Source organism: Stegodyphus dumicola, chromosome X1 (assembly GCF_044657685.1).
Source record: "Stegodyphus dumicola isolate Sdum_Otavi_A_Nest chromosome X1, ASM4465768v1".
Classification (NCBI taxonomy): Eukaryota; Metazoa; Arthropoda; class Arachnida; order Araneae; family Eresidae; genus Stegodyphus; species Stegodyphus dumicola.
Window position 1 is genome coordinate 127,519,827 of NC_140780.1, and position 6,000 is coordinate 127,525,826.

The 6,000-nt window shown below is 28.6% G+C and overlaps 1 protein-coding gene across 8 annotated transcripts in view; it reads right to left on the minus strand.

Moving 5' to 3' along the window:
• LOC118187745 (transient-receptor-potential-like protein) overlaps positions 1 to 4,220 on the minus strand; it is a 346,137-nt gene extending 341,917 nt beyond the window's left edge. For all 8 annotated transcript variants that reach the window (XM_085807016.1, XM_085807018.1, XM_085807019.1 and 5 more), the window contains exon 1: positions 3,784 to 4,220. The gene's annotated coding sequence lies outside the window, so the exon portion shown is untranslated. The remainder of the gene's footprint in view (positions 1 to 3,783) is intronic.
• Between the last annotated feature and the right edge of the window lie 1,780 nt (positions 4,221 to 6,000).

Genomic DNA, 6,000 nt, shown 5'->3' on the forward strand with positions numbered 1-6,000 from the left:
TCGGTCATTGAAACTCAGAAAAGCATTTCCGTCGTACACAATCGGTTTAAACCAAGAAGAGAGACTTTTGTTTTCTTTAGTTTTCTTGCACTCGGAGAGAGAAAAGTTTACGCTTATCTTGTTTTTGGTCTTAGATTCTAAACGTCTGAGTCGAGAAATATAACTATAGGTTTGGATCTTTCAATTTTCTTTTTTTTCAAGAAAATTATTTTCAGCATTTAATTTGAATTTAATAAAACAATTTTCTGACATTCGCCATTTATAAAAAGAAAATAGAGCTCCATTTTCGATTTTTTTAAATAAAAGCCCATTTTCTAGTTAATCTTATCCATTATAGTGTCCTTTCTTGCTTGAAGAATATTTTATTTATTTTATGATTCATCTGTTTTTGCAAATAAAATTACAAAAAAGAAATATTTTAAAGGATTCCTCTTTTGTTTAAATACTTTAATACACTTAGTTCCAGTAAAGGATATTAAATACGAGATCTTATCTTTCATTTCTAAATTAAAAATTTTGGGTAAAATTTATCGGCAAAGGTTTCTCCTTTATTAATTTTCACCAACAGCTGGAGTAAAGTTTGTCTCGAATAATTTTCGGACTACCTCGAAATTCTAGAAGCCACTTCAATCATTTTCGATTGTGAATAACGGAACGCATCTTCATTATTCATTATTGAAAAACCTCATTTGACCTTCAGAACAAAGTTTGTGTTTCATGCTAAATAATTTTTTCACATTTTTATCATTGCTTTTCATGCTAAATTTTTTTCACCTTTTCATCATGCTTCATGCTAATATTTTTATGCTAACCAATTCATTGTAAATTATTTGTTTAATAATCTCAGTAAAAAGAAAGGATATACAAATTTTTTTAGAAGGAATATTTAACAAGTCACTAACCTGCACTTATAGCTGGACAAAGTCTCCGTTTCATATGTTATTTTCCATTAGTAGTGGTGGATTTCTTGTTTCATTAACATATGAAACATTGTCCAAAATAAATTTTAAATTATACAAAAACAGATTTTTTTTCTTTTACTTTATAATTTGTACAAAGAAACAGAATATTTAGCAAAATTTAAACCTTTCATAAACTGCAATATTCAGATATGCTTGGCATCAAATTACCGAATACCATTAAGTATTCATATATAATGCTAATGAAAAATAAAATTCCTAAATTCTCTGTCAAAAGCAAGACTATCTTATTTTAAAAGAAAATTTAAATTCAAATTTTCTGAATGTTGAAGAAGTTTTTTGGTTACGATAATTCAAAAACGTCTTTGGAAATAGATACAATTCTTAGCTATACACATTTCGTACATACACATCTTTACGTAAATTTAATTACATTTTTTTCATGCATTAATCTTTATAACGTCTTCTTCTTTGATCATCACTATGCATTAAGTACCCACCAGCGACCGAGCGGTAAGGTCGCTGAACACTGGTAGTTCGGTCCGAGGTTCGAATCCCGCGAACGGGCTGGCTGCATGGGTGTTTTCGTGGTTTTCCCCATGTGTAACGTGTATACGAGCCAGTTTCACTTTAAAAGTCCTCCACGAAGGCATCTCTCTCTTAAGGCAGATAGCTCTCGAGTGCTTTGCCGTAATTTAATAAACCAAACCACTATGCATTAAGTTTGTTGTAAATAGAATGTTCTTTCTGTTTTCTCAACAATTCGAACTTCGGTTATTTCAAATACTTTTTTAATCCAATGAGTTTGGATACAATCTCTACTCCGCGTATATTTAAGTACAAGTCTATTCTAATACCAAGTCATTTTTAGTAGATTTTAATTTAAGACATGTTTCTAAAATTAATCTTGGATGTAAACTACTAAATAAAATATATGTACAGAGATGTTATTTTAAAAAATAATAATAGAGATTAGTAAAGCAGAATTATTTTATATTTCTGAAGCAAAATAGTATGTTAAGCATAAAATGTTGCTTATTTGAATAGTCAGTCAGAAGCGCTAATAAGTTGCTTATTTACAATTTTTAATCTTAATTCAATTGAAAATAATCATTATCAGTCCATGCAAAAATATTTTAATGTTTCTGATGCAAGAGAAATACACTTTTTATATTATCATAAAACAAAAAAAAGTTTTTCACCTTTTCTTTCTTTTGAAGTGGAAATATATTCTTCATGCAAACACTTATACAGCTTAAAAATGTGTTCATTATAGTGAAAATTTATTTCATTTTACCTAAAGAATAGTGTATTTCAGTGATACGACTTAACTGAAATAAATTAGATGATTGTTACCGAAATTATATAAAATATATTCCTCACTCATCTAAAATTTTCCCTATATTTTCCTACGAATGATAAGTTTATATGGATACACATTTAGGGATGTAAAAAGAAACAGACAAGACATTTAAAAATAAACTATGACACTAGTCTAAAATAACTACCGTAACTAAAGTTCAAAAGCCATGACCTTTTTTATGTATCTTAAAACAAAAATTATAGTTTTCTTTAACTTAGTACGGTACGTCTCTCTTAAACTTTATTTTAAACTAAGTAATCTTTATATCTGCTTTATATAAGTAAGCTTTATATCTACTTTATATAAGTAAGCTTTATATCTACTTTATATAAGTAATTTTTAGTATCTGCTTTGTTTTTAATCAAAGGAAAAGTGCGTCTGCTATAGTAGTATCTTTACTTAAATAACTTTTGACCAGGAAGAAAGTGACTTTCTAATTTATTGCCGTAACAAAAAACTCGCGGATAAGATTATGTTCGTAAAATTAAGTGAAAAGAAGTATGAATGAAGTTAAATGAAGTATTGAAATTTTCATATTACATTTAGACATTCATATTCAAAGACATTTTAAGTGCTTTATTAACTGGTATTTTCTATACTGTGAGTCCTTTGTTTTCATACTTAAAGTTACATACAAAATGCATTAACCAGTTTCTTAACTTTGAGGTGCCGAGAACTTATTTTTAGTAACAGTGCCTTAGACAAAAGATTTGAAAGAAAACACTTTAATACCTTCATTAACTTTTACTGCCTATTAAAGCTTATACGAAATAGATAGCAAATATATTTCAAGTATATTTTTGGTAATTAGTTTTTTTTTATTTTAATTTTTAAAATTTGCCAAAAATATCAAAACATTCCTGTTTGAAAGAAAATATTAATTTAAATTATATCAATTATAATAGTTATTCAAGTTACTATCACCCATCAACCAAAATTTGTACGTTCAATTAATTGATTCACTGGTGCTTTTAATTTCAGAAAGTTATCTATATTTTTTCAAATATTACTTGGCCATTTAAACTTCTTTATTATTACTTTAATATGTCCTAAAATATTTTATATTTTTCTTAATTGTCTTCTTTGATGCACATAAAATTCAGTTACTGTTCAGCAGGGAAAAAAATATTTAGATTTAATTTCCTTAGAAGCAAGATCGTTATAAGAATATATTGATACTTTAAAATCCTCTACAAATATTTGTTACTTAAATAATCAGATTTTTAAAGTGAAGAAATTTTGAGATAAAAATTTTATAAATTGCTTTACAACAGTTATTTAACAAGTATATATCCGAAGTTGAAGACAAGAATGTCAAAAAAATTATGTAATGTTTATATTTGATGACTCCATTTATTACTGTTCACGACCTAATTCATTACAATTTTTTAAAAAAATATTTGCGAAGAAGATTAAAAAATAATTATTATTATTTATTTCAGTTTTATGTTGATATTTTAAAGTAAATTCATTTAAAGAACAAAATGAAGAAAAACTTACCTTATGATCAAACTACCTCACCAATCATTCAACACGTCATTCTCCGTTGTTCCAAACTATCAAATAAATCAAAAACAATTTTTCTCCAACCCACACAATCACTGTCAACTCGTTATCTACCTTGAATGAACGCGCTTTGAAATTCCGTCGCTACAAAAACGGATATTGATCCGAAGATATCACCTGTCCAAAACTGTTGCTAAATTTTTCTAAATGAAATTACGCCAATGATATTACTACTCAAGATAAACAGTTATTTTCATACTGTTTCCGCCATTTTCCTACTCATTTTCCGGAGTTTTGTTTTTGCATTCCAATCATTGGCTTTATTCTAAATGCCGCTCCTTCGGTTGCCTGCGTTCCGCGTTCGCGGACAAGAAGAGCAAGAGGAACATCGTCCGCGAGCTGCGATTAGCCATCGTTGTGGGTAGAATGGATTGCCACGAACCCGGGAACAGGGTTGCTGCATTTCAAACTCGTGTTTTTTCGCCAAACTGGCTGAAATTATAAGATTCACGCCAAACCGGCAGAGCTAGAACGCGATATCTGTAGCATCTTGGTCTATAGTGGGGGGGGGGGGGGGGGGGGGGTACTGTTGGTTTGTACTTCGCGTTTTCTACTATCACTCTCAGACCAACGCAGTAAAACATTAACCCTTGTTTAACTATTGACACATCTATTATTCTCCTTTAAAAAAGCTATAAAATTATGTTATTTATATTGACATTTTTGTAAATGAAATAAAATTGCCACTAACATATTTGATACAAATAATTTATCTTTTTACATGAAATACATTTTAGATGATGCTGTATAATTCAACAGTATTTTTGATGTACCATTTCTTTCAGTTTTTTTTTTTTTTTCAATTCAAATGAGCTCTTAACTTTCATTTAATAAAAAGTACTATACATCATATAAAACAGTTTAAGATTTGAGAGATGGAAAACTAGTTCTAGACTACAGAAATGCATCCGTGATATAAAAATTTTTCAGATGTATTTTAAATACGTTTCTTTATTGCTCTTTAGTTATAAATCAGAATTTCTAAGTTTTGAGTTGATAATAGCCAAATCAGTAGACATAGCATCGTTAGAAATGATACTCGAATATAGTAGTATATGGAAAAAGTTGATTGTATGGATGATATTTCGCTTTTCTCAATGCGCTAAATTAAGTACTAGCTCTGTTCGATTTCGCGTAAATAAAATGAGAAAAAAAATATCCCCCAGAAGAATTAGCTCTCATATCCTTTAAATACGTCTTGAGCTGTACAGAAAGGTGTTAATAAAACATTATATTTCTGTATAAGGTATTTTATAAAATTGCGGTCAGTACAGGTTCGATTACTTGAATTATCGGATAAAATTGAGTGTCAGAAGTTATCTTGGAATATTTTTCGTAGATGACTTATCATTCATCTACACATTTATACTACACATAAATGTGTTTAAGCATTGTATATCGTAGCCACAATGTTTATTAAAAAAATCGTATTAAACTTTTAGGCTTGAAAGTTTATGTCTGCACAGATACTGTATATATGTATAATTTGTTAAGAATCTAAAACTTAATAACTGCTGTTGCTAGGGTAAGAAATCAGAATGAGAATCAACAAAATGAATCCTAGAAAAAGGTACTTTTGAATAGTTGAAAAATCTACTGCTCAGAAAGCTTCAGTTTATCCAAGAAAATTGTGCTTAAAAAACACGGTTTTTCAGAAATAATAGAAAACACACACACATATAATATATATATGTATGTATAATATGTGATGTATAACATATAATATATATATATATGTATAATATATGATTTATACTCACTTATAGATACTCACATAAAGATAACTCACAAATAGATAACCACATACAAATCACATTATAACAAACTTAAAACAGACAGAAGGGTAATGCATCTTATATGGAAGAATAAATTTAATGATTATCTGCCCATTTAACCCGGCCAAAAAGCTTCATTCTCAATTTATATCTCTAATAATATTAAATACAGGTATCCTGTAGAACGAAGTGGTAAAATATAAAGATTAGTCCTTACTAATTCATTGCCATGTATATCGTTTTCAACCAGTCAGTTATAAGCTTTTAGATGTTCACTGAAAATATCTGTCGCTGTCTTTGTTTTTAGCTCTCCAATGCTATCAGTATCATTTTCATTTACTTGAACAACTGCCAAGGGCTTTTAAAACCGAAACTG